Here is a 23905-nt window from a genome sequence, read left to right as displayed (position 1 = left end):
GCAATTTGGCAACCGGCAATGTAATTGGCATGCCGAATATTACTTGGAATGTGAATTGCAACTAAATCGCCAATAGATAAGACCATTTTACAATTTGGGCCCAAGTTAGAAGCAGAGCCTAAGGTGTAAATTATCGATAGTCCATATCTCGGAAACTATAAGAGATGATGCAATTTGGCAACCGGCAATGTAATTAGCATGCCGAATATTACTTGGAATGTGAATTGGAACGAAATCGCCAATAGATAAGACCATTTTACAATTTGGGCCCAAGTTAGAAGCAGAGCCTAAGGTGTAAATTATCGATAGTCCATATCTCGGAAACTATAAGAGATAATGCAATTTCGCAACCGGCAATGTAATTAGCATGCCGAATATCACTTGGATTGTGAATTGGGACGAAATCGCCAATAGATAAGGCCATTTTACAATTTGGGCCCAAGTTAGAAGCAGAGCCTAAGGTGTAAATTATCGATAGTCCATATCTCGGAAACTATAAGAGATAATGCAATTTGGCAACCGGCAATGTAATTAGCATGCCGAATATTACTTGGAATGTGAATTGGAACGAAATCGCCAATAGATAAGAACATTTTACAATTTGGGCCCAAGTTAGAAGCAGAGCCTAAGGTGTAAATTATCGATAGTCCATATCTCGGAAACTATAAGAGATAATGCAATTTGGCAACCGGCAATGTAATTAGCATGCCGAATATTACTTGGAATATGAATTGGAACGAAATCGCCAATAGGTAAGACCATTTTACAATTTGGGCCCAAGTTAGAAGCAGAGCCTAAGGTGTAAATTATCGATAGTCCATATCTCGGAAACTATAAGAGATAATTCAATTTGGCAACCGGCAATGTAATTAGCATGCCGAATATTACTTGAAATGTGAATTGGAACGAGATCGCCAATAGATAAGACCATTTTACAATTTGGGCCCAAGTTATAAGCAGAGCCTAAGGTGTAAATTATCGATAGTCCATATCTCGGAAACTATAAGAGTTAATGCAATTTGGCAACCGGCAATGTAATTAGCATGCCGAATATTACTTGGAATGTGAATTGGAACGAAATCGCCAATAGATAAGACCATTTTACAATTTGGGCCCAAGTTAGAAGCAGAGCCTAAGGTGTAAATTATCGATAGTCCATATCTCGGAAACTATAAGAGATAATGCAATTTGGCAACCGGCAATGTAATTAGCATGCCGAGTATTACTTGGAATGTGAATTGGAACGAAATTGCCAATAGATAAGACCATTTTACAATTTGGGCCCAAGTTAGAAGCAGAGCCTAAGGTGTAAATTATCGATAGTCCATATCTCTGAAACTATAAGAGATAATGCAATTTCGCAACCGGCAATGTAATTAGCATGCCGAATATTACTTGGAATGTGAATTGGGACGAAATCGCCAATAGATAAGGCCATTTTACAATTTGGGCCCAAGTTAGAAGCAGAGCCTAAGGTGTAAATTATCGATAGTCCATATCTCAGAAACTATAAGAGATAATGCAATTTGGCAACCGGCAATGTAATTAGCATGCCGAATATTACTTGGAATGTGAATTGGAACGAAATCGCCAATAGATAAGACCATTTTACAATATGGGCCCAAGTTAGAAGCAGAGCCTAAGGTGTAAATTATTGATAGTCCATATCTCGGAAACTATAAGAGATAATGCAATTTGGCAACCGGCAATGTAATAAGCATGCCGAATATTACTTGGAATGCGAATTGGAACGAAATCGCCAATAGATAAGACCATTTTACAATTTGGGCCCAAGTTAGAAGCAGAGACTAAGGTGTAAATTATCGATAGTCCATATCTCGGAAACTATAAGAGATAATGCAATTTGGCAACCGGCAATGTAATTAGCATGCCGAATATTACTTGGAATGTGAATTGCAACTAAATCGCCAATAGATAAGACCATTTTACAATTTGGGCCCAAGTTAGAAGCAGAGCCTAAGGTGTAAATTATCGATAGTCCATATCTCGGAAACTATAAGAGATAATGCAATTTGGCAACCGGCAATGTAATTAGCATGCCGAATATTACTTGGAATGTGAATTGGAACGAAATCGCCAATAGATAAGACCATTTTACAATTTGGGCCCAAGTTAGAAGCAGAGCCTAAGGTGTAAATTATCGATAGTCCATATCTCGGAAACTATAAGAGATAATGCAATTTCGCAACCGGCAATGTAATTAGCATGCCGAATATCACTTGGAATGTGAATTGGGACGAAATCGCCAATAGATAAGACCATTTTACAATTTGGGCCCAAGTTAGAAGCAGAGCCTAAGGTGTAAATTATCGATAGTCCATATCTCGGAAACTATAAGAGATAATTCAATTTGGCAACCGGCAATGTAATTAGCATGCCGAATATTACTTGAAATGTGAATTGGAACGAAATCGCCAATAGATAAGACCATTTTACAATTTGGGCCCAAGTTAGAAGCAGAGCCTAAGGTGTAAATTATCGATAGTCCATATCTCGGAAACTATAAGAGATAATGCAATTTGGCAACCGGCAATGTAATTAGCATGCCGAATATTACTTGGAATGTGAATTGGAACGAAATCGCCAATAGATAAGACCATTTTACAATTTGGGCCCAAGTTAGAAGCAGAGCCTAAGGTGTAAATTATCGATAGTCCATATCTCGGAAACTATAAGAGTTAATGCAATTTGGCAACCGGCAATGTAATTAGCATGCCGAATATTACTTGGAATGTGAATTGGAACGAAATCGCCAATAGATAAGACCATTTTACAATTTGGGCCCAAGTTATAAGCAGAGCCTATGGTGTAAATTATCGATAGTCCATATCTCGGAAACTATAAGAGATAATGCAATTTGGCAACCGGCAATGTAATTAGCATGCCGAATATTACTTGGAATGTGAATTGGAACGAAATCGCCAATAGATAAGACCATTTTACAATTTGGGCCCAAGTTAGAAGCAGAGCCTAAGGTGTAAATTATCGATAGTCCATATCTCGGAAACTATAAGAGTTAATGCAATTTGGCAACCGGCAATGTAATTAGCATGCCGAATATTACTTGGAATGTGAATTGGAACGAAATCGCCAATAGATAAGACCATTTTACAATTTGGGCCCAAGTTAGAAGCAGAGCCTAAGGTGTAAATTATCGATAGTCCATATCTCGGAAACTATAAGAGATAATGCAATTTGGCAACCGGCAATGTAATTAGCATGCCGAATATTACTTGGAATGCGAATTGGAACGAAATCGCCAATAGATAAGACCATTTTACAATTTGGGCCCAAGTTAGAAGCAGAGCCTAAGGTGTAAATTATCGATAGTCCATATCTCGGAAACTATAAGAGATAATGCAATTTGGCAACCGGCAATGTAATTAGCATGCCGAATATTACTTGGAATGTGAATTGCAACTAAATCGCCAATAGATAAGACCATTTTACAATTTGGGCCCAAGTTAGAAGCAGAGCCTAAGGTGTAAATTATCGATAGTCCATATCTCGGAAACTATAAGAGATGATGCAATTTGGCAACCGGCAATGTAATTAGCATGCCGAATATTACTTGGAATGTGAATTGGAACGAAATCGCCAATAGATAAGACCATTTTACAATTTGGGCCCAAGTTAGAAGCAGAGCCTAAGGTGTAAATTATCGATAGTCCATATCTCGGAAACTATAAGAGATAATGCAATTTCGCAACCGGCAATGTAATTAGCATGCCGAATATCACTTGGAATGTGAATTGGGACGAAATCGCCAATAGATAAGACCATTTTACAATTTGGGCCCAAGTTAGAAGCAGAGCCTAAGGTGTAAATTATCGATAGTCCATATCTCGGAAACTATAAGAGATAATCCAATTTGGCAACCGGCAATGTAATTAGCATGCCGAATATTACTTGGAATGTGAATTGGAACGAAATCGCCAATAGATAAGAACATTTTACAATTTGGGCCCAAGTTAGAAGCAGAGCCTAAGGTGTAAATTATCGATAGTCCATATCTCGGAAACTATAAGAGATAATGCAATTTGGCAACCGGCAATGTAATTAGCATGCCGAATATTACTTGGAATATGAATTGGAACGAAATCGCCAATAGGTAAGACCATTTTACAATTTGGGCCCAAGTTAGAAGCAGAGCCTAAGGTGTAAATTATCGATAGTCCATATCTCGGAAACTATAAGAGATAATTCAATTTGGCAACCGGCAATGTAATTAGCATGCCGAATATTACTTGAAATGTGAATTGGAACGAGATCGCCAATAGATAAGACCATTTTACAATTTGGGCCCAAGTTATAAGCAGAGCCTATGGTGTAAATTATCGATAGTCCATATCTCGGAAACTATAAGAGATAATGCAATTTGGCAACCGGCAATGTAATTAGCATGCCGAATATTACTTGGAATGTGAATTGGAACGAAATCGCCAATAGATAAGACCATTTTACAATTTGGGCCCAAGTTAGAAGCAGAGCCTAAGGTGTAAATTATCGATAGTCCATATCTCGGAAACTATAAGAGTTAATGCAATTTGGCAACCGGCAATGTAATTAGCATGCCGAATATTACTTGGAATGTGAATTGGAACGAAATCGCCAATAGATAAGACCATTTTACAATTTGGGCCCAAGTTAGAAGCAGAGCCTAAGGTGTAAATTATCGATAGTCCATATCTCGGAAACTATAAGAGATAATGCAATTTGGCAACCGGCAATGTAATTAGCATGCCGAGTATTACTTGGAATGTGAATTGGAACGAAATTGCCAATAGATAAGACCATTTTACAATTTGGGCCCAAGTTAGAAGCAGAGCCTAAGGTGTAAATTATCGATAGTCCATATCTCTGAAACTATAAGAGATAATGCAATTTCGCAACCGGCAATGTAATTAGCATGCCGAATATTACTTGGAATGTGAATTGGGACGAAATCGCCAATAGATAAGGCCATTTTACAATTTGGGCCCAAGTTAGAAGCAGAGCCTAAGGTGTAAATTATCGATAGTCCATATCTCAGAAACTATAAGAGATAATGCAATTTGGCAACCGGCAATGTAATTAGCATGCCGAATATTACTTGGAATGTGAATTGGAACGAAATCGCCAATAGATAAGACCATTTTACAATATGGGCCCAAGTTAGAAGCAGAGCTTAAGGTGTAAATTATTGATAGTCCATATCTCGGAAACTATAAGAGATAATGCAATTTGGCAACCGGCAATGTAATTAGCATGCCGAATATTACTTGGAATGTGAATTGGAACGAAATCGCCAATAGATAAAACCATTTTACAATTTGGGCCCAAGTTAGAAGCAGAGCCTAAGGTGTAAATTATCGATAGTCCATATCTCGGAAACTATAAGAGATAATGCAATTTGGCAACCGGCAATGTAATTAGCATGCCGAATATTACTTGGAATGTGAATTGGAACGAAATCGCCAATAGATAAGACCATTTTACAATTTGGGCCCAAGTTAGAAGCAGAGCCTAAGGTGTAAATTATCGATAGTCCATATCTCGGAAACTATAAGAGATAATGCAATTTCGCAACCGGCAATGTAATTAGCATGCCGAATATCACTTGGAATGTGAATTGGGACGAAATCGCCAATAGATAAGACCATTTTACAATTTGGGCTCAAGTTAGAAGCAGAGCCTAAGGTGTAAATTATCGATAGTCCATATCTCGGGAACTATAAGAAATAATGCAATTTGGCAACCGGCAATGTAATTAGCATGCCGAATATTACTTGGAATGTGAATTGGAACGAAATCGCCAATAGATAAGACCATTTTACAATTTGGGCCCAAGTTAGAAGCAGAGCCTAAGGTGTAAATTATCGATAGTCCATATCTCGGAAACTATAAGAGATAATGCAATTTGGCAACCGGCAATGTAATTAGCATGCCGAATATTACTTGGAATGTGAATTGGAACGAAATCGCCAATAGGTAAGACCATTTTACAATTTGGGCCCAAGTTAGAAGCAGAGCCTAAGGTGTAAATTATCGATAGTCCATATCTCGGAAACTATAAGAGATAATTCAATTTGGCAACCGGCAATGTAATTAGTATGCCGAATATTACTTGGAATGTGAATTGGAACGAAATCGCCAATAGATAAGACCATTTTACAATTTGGGCTCAAGTTAGAAGCAGAGCCTAAGGTGTAAATTATCGATAGTCCATATCTCGGAAACTATAAGAGATAATGCAATTTGGCAACCGGCAATGTAATTAGCATGCCGAATATTACTTGGAATGTGAATTGGAACGAAATCGCCAATAGATAAGACCATTTTACAATTTGGGCCCAAGTTAGAAGCAGAGCCTAAGGTGTAAATTATCGATAGTCCCTATCTCGGAAACTATAAGAGATAATGCAATTTGGCAACCGGCAATGTAATTAGCATGCCGAATATTACTTGGAATGTGAATTGGAACGAAATCGCCAATAGGTAAGACCATTTTACAATTTGGGCCCAAGTTAGAAGCAGAGCCTAAGGTGTAAATTATCGATAGTCCATATCTCGGAAACTATAAGAGATAATGCAATTTGGCAACCGGCAATGTAATTAGCATGCCGAATATTACTTGGAATATGAATTGGAACGAAATCGCCAATAGGTAAGACCATTTTACAATTTGGGCCCAAGTTAGAAGCAGAGCCTAAGGTGTAAATTATCGATAGTCCATATCTCGGAAACTATAAGAGATAATTCAATTTGGCAACCGGCAATGTAATTAGCATGCCGAATATTACTTGAAATGTGAATTGGAACGAAATCGCCAATAGATAAGACCATTTTACAATTTGGGCCCAAGTTAGAAGCAGAGCCTAAGGTGTAAATTATCGATAGTCCATATCTCGGAAACTATAAGAGATAATGCAATTTGGCAACCGGCAATGTAATTAGCATGCCGAATATTACTTGGAATGTGAATTGGAACGAAATCGCCAATAGATAAGTCCATTTTACAATTTGGGCCCAAGTTATAAGCAGAGCCTATGGTGTAAATTATCGATAGTCCATATCTCGGAAACTATAAGAGATAATGCAATTTGGCAACCGGCAATGTAATTAGCATGCCGAATATTACTTGGAATGTGAATTGGAACGAAATCGCCAATAGATAAGACCATTTTACAATTTGGGCCCAAGTTAGAAGCAGAGCCTAAGGTGTAAATTATCGATAGTCCATATCTCGGAAACTATAAGAGTTAATGCAATTTGGCAACCGGCAATGTAATTAGCATGCCGAATATTACTTGGAATGTGAATTGGAACGAAATCGCCAATAGATAAGACCATTTTACAATTTGGGCCCAAGTTAGAAGCAGAGCCTAAGGTGTAAATTATCGATAGTCCATATCTCGGAAACTATAAGAGATAATGCAATTTGGCAACCGGCAATGTAATTAGCATGCCGAATATTACTTGGAATGTGAATTGGAACGAAATTGCCAATAGATAAGACCATTTTACAATTTGGGCCCAAGTTAGAAGCAGAGCCTAAGGTGTAAATTATCGATAGTCCATATCTCTGAAACTATAAGAGATAATGCAATTTCGCAACCGGCAATGTAATTAGTATGCCGAATATTACTTGGAATGTGAATTGGAACGAAATCGCCAATAGATAAGACCATTTTACAATTTGGGCTCAAGTTAGAAGCAGAGCCTAAGGTGTAAATTATCGATAGTCCATATCTCGGAAACTATAAGAGATAATGCAATTTGGCAACCGGCAATGTAATTAGCATGCCGAATATTACTTGGAATGTGAATTGGAACGAAATCGCCAATAGATAAGACCATTTTACAATTTGGGCCCAAGTTAGAAGCAGAGCCTAAGGTGTAAATTATCGATAGTCCCTATCTCGGAAACTATAAGAGATAATGCAATTTGGCAACCGGCAATGTAATTAGCATGCCGAATATTACTTGGAATGTGAATTGGAACGAAATCGCCAATAGGTAAGACCATTTTACAATTTGGGCCCAAGTTAGAAGCAGAGCCTAAGGTGTAAATTATCGATAGTCCATATCTCGGAAACTATAAGAGATAATGCAATTTGGCAACCGGCAATGTAATTAGCATGCCGAATATTACTTGGAATATGAATTGGAACGAAATCGCCAATAGGTAAGACCATTTTACAATTTGGGCCCAAGTTAGAAGCAGAGCCTAAGGTGTAAATTATCGATAGTCCATATCTCGGAAACTATAAGAGTTAATGCAATTTGGCAACCGGCAATGTAATTAGCATGCCGAATATTACTTGGAATGTGAATTGGAACGAAATCGCCAATAGATAAGACCATTTTACAATTTGGGCCCAAGTTAGAAGCAGAGCCTAAGGTGTAAATTATCGATAGTCCATATCTCGGAAACTATAAGAGATAATGCAATTTGGCAACCGGCAATGTAATTAGCATGCCGAATATTACTTGGAATGTGAATTGGAACGAAATTGCCAATAGATAAGACCATTTTACAATTTGGGCCCAAGTTAGAAGCAGAGCCTAAGGTGTAAATTATCGATAGTCCATATCTCTGAAACTATAAGAGATAATGCAATTTCGCAACCGGCAATGTAATTAGCATGCCGAATATTACTTGGAATGTGAATTGGGACGAAATCGCCAATAGATAAGGCCATTTTACAATTTGGGCCCAAGTTAGAAGCAGAGCCTAAGGTGTAAATTATCGATAGTCCATATCTCAGAAACTATAAGAGATAATGCAATTTGGCAACCGGCAATGTAATTAGCATGCCGAATATTACTTGGAATGTGAATTGGAACGAAATCGCCAATAGATAAGACCATTTTACAATATGGGCCCAAGTTAGAAGCAGAGCCTAAGGTGTAAATTATTGATAGTCCATATCTCGGAAACTATAAGAGATAATGCAATTTCGCAACCGGCAATGTAATTAGCATGCCGAATATTACTTGGAGTGTGAATTGGAACGAAATCGCCAATAGATAAGACCATTTTACAATTTGGACCCAAGTAAGAAGCAGAGCCTAAGGTGTAAATTATCGATAGTCCATATCTCGGAAACTATAAGAGATAAAGCAATTTGGCAACCGGCAATGTAATTAGCATGCCGAATATTACTTGGAATGTGAATTGGAACGAAATCGCCAATAGATAAGACCATTTTACAATTTGGGCCCAAGTTAGAAGCAGAGCCTAAGGTGTAAATTATCGATAGTCCATATCTCGGAAACTATAAGAGATAATGCAATTTGGCAACAGGCAATGTAATTAGCATGCCGAATATTACTTGGAATGTGAATTGGAACGAAATCGTCAATAGATAAGACCATTTTACAATTTGGGCCCAAGTTAGAAGCAGAGCCTAAGGTGTAAATTATCGATAGTCCATATCTCGGAAACTATAAGAGATAATGCAATTTGGCAACCGGCAATGTAATTAGCATGCCGAATATTACTTGGAATGTGAATTGGAACGAAATCGCCAATAGATAAAACCATTTTACAATTTGGGCCCAAGTTAGAAGCAGAGCCTAAGGTGTAAATTATCGATAGTCCATATCTCGGAAACTATAAGAGATAATGCAATTTGGCAACCGGCAATGTAATTAGCATGCCGAATATTACTTGGAATGTGAATTGGAACGAAATCGCCAATAGATAAGACCATTTTACAATTTGGGCCCAAGTTAGAAGCAGAGCCTAAGGTGTAAATTATCGATAGTCCATATCTCGGAAACTATAAGAGATAATGCAATTTCGCAACCGGCAATGTAATTAGCATGCCGAATATCACTTGGAATGTGAATTGGGACGAAATCGCCAATAGATAAGGCCATTTTACAATTTGGGCCCAAGTTAGAAGCAGAGCCTAAGGTGTAAATTATCGATAGTCCATATCTCAGAAACTATAAGAGATAATGCAATTTGGCAACCGGCAATGTAATTAGCATGCCGAATATTACTTGGAATGTGAATTGGAACGAAATCGCCAATAGATAAAACCATTTTACAATTTGGGCCCAAGTTAGAAGCAGAGCCTAAGGTGTAAATTATCGATAGTCCATATCTCGGAAACTATAAGAGATAATGCAATTTGGCAACCGGCAATGTAATTAGCATGCCGAATATTACTTGGAATGTGAATTGGAACGAAATCGCCAATAGATAAGACCATTTTACAATTTGGGCCCAAGTTAGAAGCAGAGCCTAAGGTGTAAATTATCGATAGTCCATATCTCTGAAACTATAAGAGATAATGCAATTTCGCAACCGGCAATGTAATTAGCATGCCGAATATTACTTGGAATGTGAATTGGGACGAAATCGCCAATAGATAAGGCCATTTTACAATTTGGGCCCAAGTTAGAAGCAGAGCCTAAGGTGTAAATTATCGATAGTCCATATCTCAGAAACTATAAGAGATAATGCAATTTGGCAACCGGCAATGTAATTAGCATGCCGAATATTACTTGGAATGTGAATTGGAACGAAATCGCCAATAGATAAGACCATTTTACAATATGGGCCCAAGTTAGAAGCAGAGCCTAAGGTGTAAATTATTGATAGTCCATATCTCGGAAACTATAAGAGATAATGCAATTTCGCAACCGGCAATGTAATTAGCATGCCGAATATTACTTGGAGTGTGAATTGGAACGAAATCGCCAATAGATAAGACCATTTTACAATTTGGACCCAAGTAAGAAGCAGAGCCTAAGGTGTAAATTATCGATAGTCCATATCTCGGAAACTATAAGAGATAAAGCAATTTGGCAACCGGCAATGTAATTAGCATGCCGAATATTACTTGGAATGTGAATTGGAACGAAATCGCCAATAGATAAGACCATTTTACAATTTGGGCCCAAGTTAGAAGCAGAGCCTAAGGTGTAAATTATCGATAGTCCATATCTCGGAAACTATAAGAGATAATGCAATTTGGCAACAGGCAATGTAATTAGCATGCCGAATATTACTTGGAATGTGAATTGGAACGAAATCGTCAATAGATAAGACCATTTTACAATTTGGGCCCAAGTTAGAAGCAGAGCCTAAGGTGTAAATTATCGATAGTCCATATCTCGGAAACTATAAGAGATAATGCAATTTGGCAACCGGCAATGTAATTAGCATGCCGAATATTACTTGGAATGTGAATTGGAACGAAATCGCCAATAGATAAAACCATTTTACAATTTGGGCCCAAGTTAGAAGCAGAGCCTAAGGTGTAAATTATCGATAGTCCATATCTCGGAAACTATAAGAGATAATGCAATTTGGCAACCGGCAATGTAATTAGCATGCCGAATATTACTTGGAATGTGAATTGGAACGAAATCGCCAATAGATAAGACCATTTTACAATTTGGGCCCAAGTTAGAAGCAGAGCCTAAGGTGTAAATTATCGATAGTCCATATCTCGGAAACTATAAGAGATAATGCAATTTCGCAACCGGCAATGTAATTAGCATGCCGAATATCACTTGGAATGTGAATTGGGACGAAATCGCCAATAGATAAGACCATTTTACAATTTGGGCCCAAGTTAGAAGCAGAGCCTAAGGTGTAAATTATCGATAGTCCATATCTCGGGAACTATAAGAGATAATGCAATTTGGCAACCGGCAATGTAATTAGCATGCCGAATATTACTTGGAATGTGAATTGGAACGAAATCGCCAATAGATAAGACCATTTTACAATTTGGGCCCAAGTTAGAAGCAGAGCCTAAGGTGTAAATTATCGATAGTCCATATCTCGGAAACTATAAGAGATAATGCAATTTGGCAACCGGCAATGTAATTAGCATGCCGAATATTACTTGGAATGTGAATTTGAACGAAATCGCCAATAGGTAAGACCATTTTACAATTTGGGCCCAAGTTAGAAGCAGAGCCTAAGGTGTAAATTATCGATAGTCCATATCTCGGAAACTATAAGAGATAATTCAATTTGGCAACCGGCAATGTAATTAGTATGCCGAATATTACTTGGAATGTGAATTGGAACGAAATCGCCAATAGATAAGACCATTTTACAATTTGGGCTCAAGTTAGAAGCAGAGCCTAAGGTGTAAATTATCGATAGTCCATATCTCGGAAACTATAAGAGATAATGCAATTTGGCAACCGGCAATGTAATTAGCATGCCGAATATTACTTGGAATGTGAATTGGAACGAAATCGCCAATAGATAAGACCATTTTACAATTTGGGCCCAAGTTAGAAGCAGAGCCTAAGGTGTAAATTATCGATAGTCCCTATCTCGGAAACTATAAGAGATAATGCAATTTGGCAACCGGCAATGTAATTAGCATGCCGAATATTACTTGGAATGTGAATTGGAACGAAATCGCCAATAGGTAAGACCATTTTACAATTTGGGCCCAAGTTAGAAGCAGAGCCTAAGGTGTAAATTATCGATAGTCCATATCTCGGAAGCTATAAGAGATAATTCAATTTGGCAACCGGCAATGTAATTAGCATGCCGAATATTACTTGGAATGTGAATTGGAACGAAATCGCCAATAGATAAGACCATTTTACAATTTGGGCCCAAGTTAGAAGCAGAGCCTAAGGTGTAAATTATCGATAGTCCATATCTCGGAAACTATAAGAGATAATGCAATTTGGCAACCGGCAATGTAATTAGCATGCCGAATATTACTTGGAATGTGAATTGGAACGAAATCGCCAATAGATAAGATCATTTTACAATTTGGGCCCAAGTTAGAAGCAGAGCCTAAGGTGTAAATTATCGATAGTCCATATCTCGGAAACTATAAGAGATAATGCAATTTGGCAACCGGCAATGTAATTAGCATGCCGAATATTACTTGGAATGTGAATTGGAACGAAATCGCCAATAGATAAGGCCATTTTACAATTTGGGCCCAAGTTAGAAGCAGAGCCTTAGGTGTAAATTAACGATAGTTAATATCTCGGAAACTATAAGAGATAATGCAATTTGGCAACCGGCAATGTAATTAGCATGCCGAATATTACTTGGAATGTGAATTGGAACGAAATCGCCAATAGATAAGACCATTTTACAATTTGGGCCCAAGTTAGAAGCAGAGCCTAAGGTGTAAATTATCGATAGTCCATATCTCGGGAACTATAAGAGATAATGCAATTTGGCAACCGGCAATGTAATTAGCATGCCGAATATTACTTGGAATGTGAATTGGAACGAAATCGCCAATAGATAAGACCATTTTACAATTTGGGCCCAAGTTAGAAGCAGAGCCTAAGGTGTAAATTATCGATAGTCCATATCTCGGAAACTATAAGAGATAATGCAATTTGGCAACCGGCAATGTAATTAGCATGCCGAATATTACTTGGAATGTGAATTGGAACGAAATCGCCAATAGGTAAGACCATTATACAATTTGGGCCCAAGTTAGAAGCAGAGCCTAAGGTGTAAATTATCGATAGTCCATATCTCGGAAACTATAAGAGATAATTCAATTTGGCAACCGGCAATGTAATTAGTATGCCGAATATTACTTGGAATGTGAATTGGAACGAAATCGCCAATAGATAAGACCATTTTACAATTTGGGCTCAAGTTAGAAGCAGAGCCTAAGGTGTAAATTATCGATAGTCCATATCTCGGAAACTATAAGAGATAATGCAATTTGGCAACCGGCAATGTAATTAGCATGCCGAATATTACTTGGAATGTGAATTGGAACGAAATCGCCAATAGATAAGACCATTTTACAATTTGGGCCCAAGTTAGAAGCAGAGCCTAAGGTGTAAATTATCGATAGTCCCTATCTCGGAAACTATAAGAGATAATGCAATTTGGCAACCGGCAATGTAATTAGCATGCCGAATATTACTTGGAATGTGAATTGGAACGAAATCGCCAATAGGTAAGACCATTTTACAATTTGGGCCCAAGTTAGAAGCAGAGCCTAAGGTGTAAATTATCGATAGTCCATATCTCGGAAGCTATAAGAGATAATTCAATTTGGCAACCGGCAATGTAATTAGCATGCCGAATATTACTTGGAATGTGAATTGGAACGAAATCGCCAATAGATAAGACCATTTTACAATTTGGGCCCACGTTAGAAGCAGAGCCTAAGGTGTAAATTATCGATAGTCCATATCTCGGAAACTATAAGAGATAATGCAATTTGGCAACCGGCAATGTAATTAGCATGCCGAATATTACTTGGAATGTGAATTGGAACGAAATCGCCAATAGATAAGACCATTTTACAATTTGGGCCCAAGTTAGAAGCAGAGCCTAAGGTGTAAATTATCGATAGTCCCTATCTCGGAAACTATAAGAGATAATGCAATTTGGCAACCGGCAATGTAATTAGCATGCCGAATATTACTTGGAATGTGAATTGGAACGAAATCGCCAATAGGTAAGACCATTTTACAATTTGGGCCCAAGTTAGAAGCAGAGCCTAAGGTGTAAATTATCGATAGTCCATATCTCGGAAGCTATAAGAGATAATTCAATTTGGCAACCGGCAATGTAATTAGCATGCCGAATATTACTTGGAATGTGAATTGGAACGAAATCGCCAATAGATAAGACCATTTTACAATTTGGGCCCAAGTTAGAAGCAGAGCCTAAGGTGTAAATTATCGATAGTCCATATCTCGGAAACTATAAGAGATAATGCAATTTGGCAACCGGCAATGTAATTAGCATGCCGAATATTACTTGGAATGTGAATTGGAACGAAATCGCCAATAGATAAGATCATTTTACAATTTGGGCCCAAGTTAGAAGCAGAGCCTAAGGTGTAAATTATCGATAGTCCATATCTCGGAAACTATAAGAGATAATGCAATTTGGCAACCGGCAATGTAATTAGCATGCCGAATATTACTTGGAATGTGAATTGGAACGAAATCGCCAATAGATAAGGCCATTTTACAATTTGGGCCCAAGTTAGAAGCAGAGCCTTAGGTGTAAATTAACGATAGTTAATATCTCGGAAACTATAAGAGATAATGCAATTTGGCAACCGGCAATGTAATTAGCATGCCGAATATTACTTGGAATGTGAATTGGAACGAAATCGCCAATAGATAAGACCATTTTACAATTTGGGCCCAAGTTAGAAGCAGAGCCTAAGGTGTAAATTATCGATAGTCCATATCTCGGGAACTATAAGAGATAATGCAATTTGGCAACCGGCAATGTAATTAGCATGCCGAATATTACTTGGAATGTGAATTGGAACGAAATCGCCAATAGATAAGACCATTTTACAATTTGGGCCCAAGTTAGAAGCAGAGCCTAAGGTGTAAATTATCGATAGTCTATATCTCGGAAACTATAAGAGATAATGCAATTTGGCAAACGGCAATGTAATTAGCATGCCGAATATTACTTGGAATGTGAATTGGAACGAAATCGCCAATAGGTAAGACCATTATACAATTTGGGCCCAAGTTAGAAGCAGAGCCTAAGGTGTAAATTATCGATAGTCCATATCTCGGAAACTATAAGAGATAATTCAATTTGGCAACCGGCAATGTAATTAGTATGCCGAATATTACTTGGAATGTGAATTGGAACGAAATCGCCAATAGATAAGACCATTTTACAATTTGGGCTCAAGTTAGAAGCAGAGCCTAAGGTGTAAATTATCGATAGTCCATATCTCGGAAACTATAAGAGATAATGCAATTTGGCAACCGGCAATGTAATTAGCATGCCGAATATTACTTGGAATGTGAATTGGAACGAAATCGCCAATAGATAAGACCATTTTACAATTTGGGCCCAAGTTAGAAGCAGAGCCTAAGGTGTAAATTATCGATAGTCCCTATCTCGGAAACTATAAGAGATAATGCAATTTGGTAACCGGCAATGTAATTAGCATGCCGAATATTACTTGGAATGTGAATTGGAACGAAATCGCCAATAGGTAAGACCATTTTACAATTTGGGCCCAAGTTAGAAGCAGAGCCTAAGGTGTAAATTATCGATAGTCCATATCTCGGAAGCTATAAGAGATAATTCAATTTGGCAACCGGCAATGTAATTAGCATGCCGAATATTACTTGGAATGTGAATTGGAACGAAATCGCCAATAGATAAGACCATTTTACAATTTGGGCCCAAGTTAGAAGCAGAGCCTTAGGTGTAAATTAACGATAGTTAATATCTCGGAAACTATAAGAGATAATGCAATTTGGCAACCGGCAATGTAATTAGCATGCCTAGTATTACTTGGAATGTGAATTGGAACGAAATCGCCAATAGATAAGACCATTTTACAATTTGGGCCCAAGTTAGAAGCAGAGCCTAAGGTGTAAATTATCGATAGTCCATATCTCGGAAACTATAAGAGATAATTCAATTTGGCAACCGGCAATGTAATTAGCATGCCGAATATTACTTGGAATGTGAATTGGAACGAAATCGCCAATAGATAAGACCATTTTACAATTTGGGCCCAAGTTAGAAGCAGAGCCTAAGGTGTAAATTATCGATAGTCCATATCTCGGAAACTATAAGAGATAATTCAATTTGGCAACCGGCAATGTAATTAGCATGCCGAATATTACTTGGAATGTGAATTGGAACGAAATCGCCAATAGATAAGACCATTTTACAATTTGGGAGCAAGTTAGAAGCAGAGCCTAAGGTGTAAATTATCGATAGTCCATATCTCGGAAACTATAAGAGATAATGCAATTTGGCAACCGGCAATGTAATTAGCATGCCAAATATTACTTGGAATGTGAATTGGAACGAAATCGCCAATAGATAAGACCATTTTACAATTTGGGCCCAAGTTAGAAGCAGAGCCTATGGTGTAAATTATCGATGGTCCATATCTCGGAAACTATAAGAGATAATGCAATTTGGCAACCGGCAATGTAATTAGCATGCCGAATATTTCTTGGAATGTGAATTGGAACGAAATCGCCAATATATAAGACCATTTTACAATTTGGGCCCAAGATAGAAGCAGAGCCTAAGGTGTAAATTATCGATAGTCCATATCTCGGAAACTATAAGAGATAATGCAATTTGGCATCCGGCAATGTAATTAGCATGCCGAATATTACTTGGAATGTGAATTGGAACGAAATCGCCAATAGATAAGACCATTTTACAATTTGGGCCCAAGTTAGAAGCAGAGCCTAAGGTGTAAATTATCGATAGTCCACATCTCGGAAACTATAAGAGATAATGCAATTTGGCAACCGGCAATGTAATTAGCATGCCGAATATTACTTGGAATGTGAATTGGAACGAAATTGCCAATAGATAAGACCATTTTACAATTTGGGCCCAAGTTAGAAGCAGAGCCTAAGGTGTAAATTATCGATAGTCCATATCTCGGAAACTATAAGAGATAATGCAATTTCGCAACCGGCAATGTAATTAGCATGCCGAATATTACTTGGAGTGTGAATTGGAACGAAATCGCCAATAGATAAGACCATTTTACAATTTGGGCCCAAGTTTGAAGCAGAGCCTAAGGTGTAAATTATCGATAGTCCATATCTCGGAAACTATAAGAGATAATGCAATTTGGCAACCGGCAATGTAATTAGCATGCCGAATATTACCTGGAATGTGAATTGGAACGAAATCGCCAATAGATAAGACCATTTTACAATTTGGGCCCAAGTTAGAAGCAGAGCCTAAGGTGTAAATTATCGATAGTCCATATCTCGGAAACTATAAGAGATAATGCAATTTGGCAACCGGCAATGTAATTAGCATGCCGAATATTACTTGGAATGTGAATTGGAACGAAATCGCCAATAGATAAGACCATTTTACAATTTGGGCCCAAGTTAGAAGCAGAGCCTAAGGTGTAAATTATTGATAGTCCATATCTCGGAAACTATAAGAGATAATGCAATTTCGCAACCGGCAATGTAATTAGCATGCCGAATATCACTTGGAATGTGAATTGGGACGAAATCGCCAATAGATAAGACCATTTTACAATTTGGGTCCAAGTTAGAAGCAGAGCCTAAGGTGTAAATTATCGATAGTCCATATCTCGGAAACTATAAGAGATAATGCAATTTGGCAACCGGCAATGTAATTAGCATGCCGAATATTACTTGGAATGTGAATTGGAACGAAATCGCCAATAGATAAGACCATTTTACAATTTGGGCCCAAGTTAGAAGCAAAGCCTAAGGTGTAAATTATCGATAGTCCATATCTCGGAAACTATAAGAGATAATGCAATTTGGCAACCGGCAATGTAATTAGCATGCCGAATATTACTTGGAATGTGAATTGGAACGAATTCGCCAATAGGTAAGACCATTTTACAATTTGGGCCCAAGTTAGAAGCAGAGCCTAAGGTGTAAATTATCGATAGTCCATATCTCGGAAACTATAAGAGATAATTCAATTTGGCAACCGGCAATGTAATTAGCATGCCGATTATTACTTGGAATGTGAATTGGAACGAAATCGCCAATAGATAAGGCCATTTTACAATTTGGGCCCAAGTTAGAAGCAGAGCCTAAGGTGTAAATTATCGATAGTCCATAACTCGGAAACTATAAGAGATAATGCAATTTGGCAACCGGCAATGTAATTAGCATGCCGAATATTACTTGGAATGTGAATTGGAACGAAATCGCCAATAGATAAGGCCATTTTACAATTTGGGCCCAAGTTAGAAGCAGAGCCTATGGTGTAAATTATCGATAGTCCATATCTCGGAAACTATAAGAGATAATGCAATTTGGCAACCGGCAATGAAATTAGCATGCCGAATATTACTTGGAATGTGAATTGGAACGAAATCGCCAATAGATAAGACCATTTTACAATTTGGGCCCAAGTTAGAAGCAGAGCCTAAGGTGTAAATTATCGATAGTCCATATCTCGGAAACTATAAGAGTTAATGCAATTTGGCAACCGGCAATGTAATCAGCATGCCGAATATTACTTGGAATGTGAATTGGAACGAAATCGCCAATAGATAAGACCATTTTACAATTTGGGCCCAAGTTAGAAGCAGAGCCTAAGGTGTAAAGTATCGATAGTCCATATCTCGGAAACTATAAGAGATAATGCAATTTGGCAACCGGCAATGTAATTAGCATGCCGAATATTACTTGGAATGTGAATTGGAACGAAATTGCCAATAGATAAGACCATTTTACAATTTGGGCCCAAGTTAGAAGCAGAGCCTAAGGTGTAAATTATCGATAGTCCATATCTCTGAAACTATAAGAGATAATGCAATTTCGCAACCGGCAATGTAATTAGAATGCCGAATATTACTTGGAATGTGAATTGGGACGAAATCGCCAATAGATAAGGCCATTTTACAATTTGGGCCCAAGTTAGAAGCAGAGCCTAAGGTGTAAATTATCGATAGTCCATATCTCGGAAACTATAAGAGATAATGCAATTTGGCAACCGGCAATGTAATTAGCATGCCGAATATTACTTGGAATGTGAATTAGAACGAAATCGCCAATAGATAAGACCATTTTACAATTTGGGCCCAATTTAGAAGCAGAGCCTAAGGTGTAAATTATTGATAGTCCATATCTCGGAAACTATAAGAGATAATGCAATTTCGCAACCGGCAATGTAATTAGCATGCCGAATATTACTAGGAGTGTGAATTGGAACGAAATCGCCAATAGATAAGACCATTTTACAATTTGGGCCCAAGTTAGAAGCAGAGCCTAAGGTGTAAATTATCGATAGTCCATATCTCGGAAACTATAAGAGATAATGCAATTTGGCAACCGGCAATGTAATTAGCATGCCGAATATTACTTGGAATGTGAATTGGAACGAAATCGCCAATAGATAAGACCATTTTACAATTTGGGCCCAAGTTAGAAGCAGAGCCTAAGGTGTAAATTATTGATAGTCCATATCTCGGAAACTATAAGAGATAATGCAATTTCGCAATCGGCAATGTAATTAGCATGCCGAATATCACTTGGAATGTGAATTGGGACGAAATCGCCAATAGATAAGACCATTTTACAATTTGGGCCCAAGTTAGAAGCAGAGCCTAAGGTGTAAATTATCGATAGTCCATATCTCGGAAACTATAAGAGATAATGCAATTTGGCAACCGGCAATCTAATTAGCATGCCGAATATTACTTGGAATGTGAATTGGAACGAAATCGCCAATAGATAAGACCATTTTACAATTTGGGCCCAAGTTAGAAGCAGAGCCTAAGGTGTAAATTATCGAGAGTCCATATCTCGGAAACTATAAGAGATAATGCAATTTGGCAACCGGCAATGTAATTAGCATGCCGAATATTACTTGGAGTGTGAATTGGAACGAAATCGCCAATAGATAAGACCATTTTACAATTTGGGCCCAATTTAGAAGCAGAGCCTAAGGTGTAAATTATTGATAGTCCATATCTCGGAAACTATAAGAGATAATGCAATTTCGCAACCGGCAATGTAATTAGCATGCCGAATATTACTAGGAGTGTGAATTGGAACGAAATCGCCAATAGATAAGACCATTTTACAATTTGGGCCCAAGTTAGAAGCAGAGCCTAAGGTGTAAATTATCGATAGTCCATATCTCGATGCAAGAACCTATTTGGCAACCGGCAATGTAATTAGCATGCCGAATATTACTTGGAATGTGAATTGGAACGAAATCGCCAATAGATAAAACCATTTTACAATTTGGGCCCAAGTTAGAAGCAGAGCCTAAGGTGTAAATTATCGATAGTCCATATCTCGGAAACTATAAGAGATAATGCAATTTGGCAACCGGCAATGTAATTAGCATGCCGAATATTACTTGGAATGTGAATTGGAACGAAATCGCCAATAGATAAGACCATTTTACAATTTGGGCCCAAGTTAGAAGCAGAGCCTAAGGTGTAAATTATCGATAGTCCATATCTCGGAAACTATAAGAGATAATGCAATTTCGCAACCGGCAATGTAATTAGCATGCCGAATATCACTTGGAATGTGAATTGGGACGAAATCGCCAATAGATAAGACCATTCTACAATTTGGGCCCAAGTTAGAAGCAGAGCCTAAGGTGTAAATTATCGATAGTCCATATCTCGGAAACTATAAGAGATAATGCAATTTGGCAACCGGCAATGTAATTAGCATGCCGAATATTACTTGGAATGTGAATTGGAACGAAATCGCCAATAGGTAAGACCATTTTACAATTTGGGCCCAAGTTAGAAGCAGAGCCTAAGGTGTAAATTATCGATAGTCCATATCTCGGAAACTATAAGAGATAATTCAATTTGGCAACCGGCAATGTAATTAGTATGCCGAATATTACTTGGAATGTGAATTGGAACGAAATCGCCAATAGATAAGACCATTTTACAATTTGGGCTCAAGTTAGAAGCAGAGCCTAAGGTGTAAATTATCGATAGTCCATATCTCGGAAACTATAAGAGATAATGCAATTTGGCAACCGGCAATGTAATTAGCATGCCGAATATTACTTGGAATGTGAATTGGAACGAAATCGCCAATAGATAAGACCATTTTACAATTTGGGCCCAAGTTAGAAGCAGAGCCTAAGGTGTAAATTATTGATAGTCCATATCTCGGAAACTATAAGAGATAATGCAATTTCGCAATCGGCAATGTAATTAGCATGCCGAATATCACTTGGAATGTGAATTGGGACGAAATCGCCAATAGATAAGACCATTTTACAATTTGGGCCCAAGTTAGAAGCAGAGCCTAAGGTGTAAATTATCGATAGTCCATATCTCGGAAACTATAAGAGATAATGCAATTTGGCAACCGGCAATCTAATTAGCATGCCGAATATTACTTGGAATGTGAATTGGAACGAAATCGCCAATAGATAAGACCATTTTACAATTTGGGCCCAAGTTAGAAGCAGAGCCTAAGGTGTAAATTATCGAGAGTCCATATCTCGGAAACTATAAGAGATAATGCAATTTGGCAACCGGCAATGTAATTAGCATGCCGAATATTACTTGGAGTGTGAATTGGAACGAAATCGCCAATAGATAAGACCATTTTACAATTTGGGCCCAATTTAGAAGCAGAGCCTAAGGTGTAAATTATTGATAGTCCATATCTCGGAAACTATAAGAGATAATGCAATTTCGCAACCGGCAATGTAATTAGCATGCCGAATATTACTAGGAGTGTGAATTGGAACGAAATCGCCAATAGATAAGACCATTTTACAATTTGGGCCCAAGTTAGAAGCAGAGCCTAAGGTGTAAATTATCGATAGTCCATATCTCGGAAACTATAAGAGATAATGCAATTTGGCAACCGGCAATGTAATTAGCATGCCGAATATTACTTGGAATGTGAATTGGAACGAAATCGCCAATAGATAAAACCATTTTACAATTTGGGCCCAAGTTAGAAGCAGAGCCTAAGGTGTAAATTATCGATAGTCCATATCTCGGAAACTATAAGAGATAATGCAATTTGGCAACCGGCAATGTAATTAGCATGCCGAATATTACTTGGAATGTGAATTGGAACGAAATCGCCAATAGATAAGACCATTTTACAATTTGGGCCCAAGTTAGAAGCAGAGCCTAAGGTGTAAATTATCGATAGTCCATATCTCGGAAACTATAAGAGATAATGCAATTTCGCAACCGGCAATGTAATTAGCATGCCGAATATCACTTGGAATGTGAATTGGGACGAAATCGCCAATAGATAAGACCATTTTACAATTTGGGCCCAAGTTAGAAGCAGAGCCTAAGGTGTAAATTATCGATAGTCCATATCTCGGGAACTATAAGAGATAATGCAATTTGGCAACCGGCAATGTAATTAGCATGCCGAATATTACTTGGAATGTGAATTGGAACGAAATCGCCAATAGATAAGACCATTTTACAATTTGGGCCCAAGTTAGAAGCAGAGCCTAAGGTGTAAATTATCGATAGTCCATATCTCGGAAACTATAAGAGATAATGCAATTTGGCAACCGGCAATGTAATTAGCATGCCGAATATTACTTGGAATGTGAATTGGAACGAAATCGCCAATAGGTAAGACCATTTTACAATTTGGGCCCAAGTTAGAAGCAGAGCCTAAGGTGTAAATTATCGATAGTCCATATCTCGGAAACTATAAGAGATAATTCAATTTGGCAACCGGCAATGTAATTAGTATGCCGAATATTACTTGGAATGTGAATTGGAACGAAATCGCCAATAGATAAGACCATTTTACAATTTGGGCTCAAGTTAGAAGCAGAGCCTAAGGTGTAAATTATCGATAGTCCATATCTCGGAAACTATAAGAGATAATGCAATTTGGCAACCGGCAATGTAATTAGCATGCCGAATATTACTTGGAATGTGAATTGGAACGAAATCGCCAATAGATAAGACCATTTTACAATTTGGGCCCAAGTTAGAAGCAGAGCCTAAGGTGTAAATTATCGATAGTCCCTATCTCGGAAACTATAAGAGATAATGCAATTTGGCAACCGGCAATGTAATTAGCATGCCGAATATTACTTGGAATGTGAATTGGAACGAAATCGCCAATAGGTAAGACCATTTTACAATTTGGGCCCAAGTTAGAAGCAGAGCCTAAGGTGTAAATTATCGATAGTCCATATCTCGGAAACTATAAGAGATAATGCAATTTGGCAACCGGCAATGTAATTAGCATGCCGAATATTACTTGGAATGTGAATTGGAACGAAATCGCCAATAGATAAGACCATTTTACAATTTGGGCCCAAGTTAGAAGCAGAGCCTAAGGTGTAAATTATCGATAGTCCATATCTCGGAAACTATAAGAGATAATGCAATTTGGCAACCGGCAATGTAATTAGCATGCCGAATATTACTTGGAATGTGAATTGGAACGAAATCGCCAATAGATAAGACCA

Source organism: Rhynchophorus ferrugineus, unplaced genomic scaffold (genome assembly GCF_030347505.1).
Source record: "Rhynchophorus ferrugineus isolate W39M unplaced genomic scaffold, kcgeb_rfMv2 rfM3, whole genome shotgun sequence".
NCBI lineage: Eukaryota > Metazoa > Arthropoda > Insecta > Coleoptera > Curculionidae > Rhynchophorus > Rhynchophorus ferrugineus.
This window is presented reverse-complemented; position numbering follows the sequence as displayed.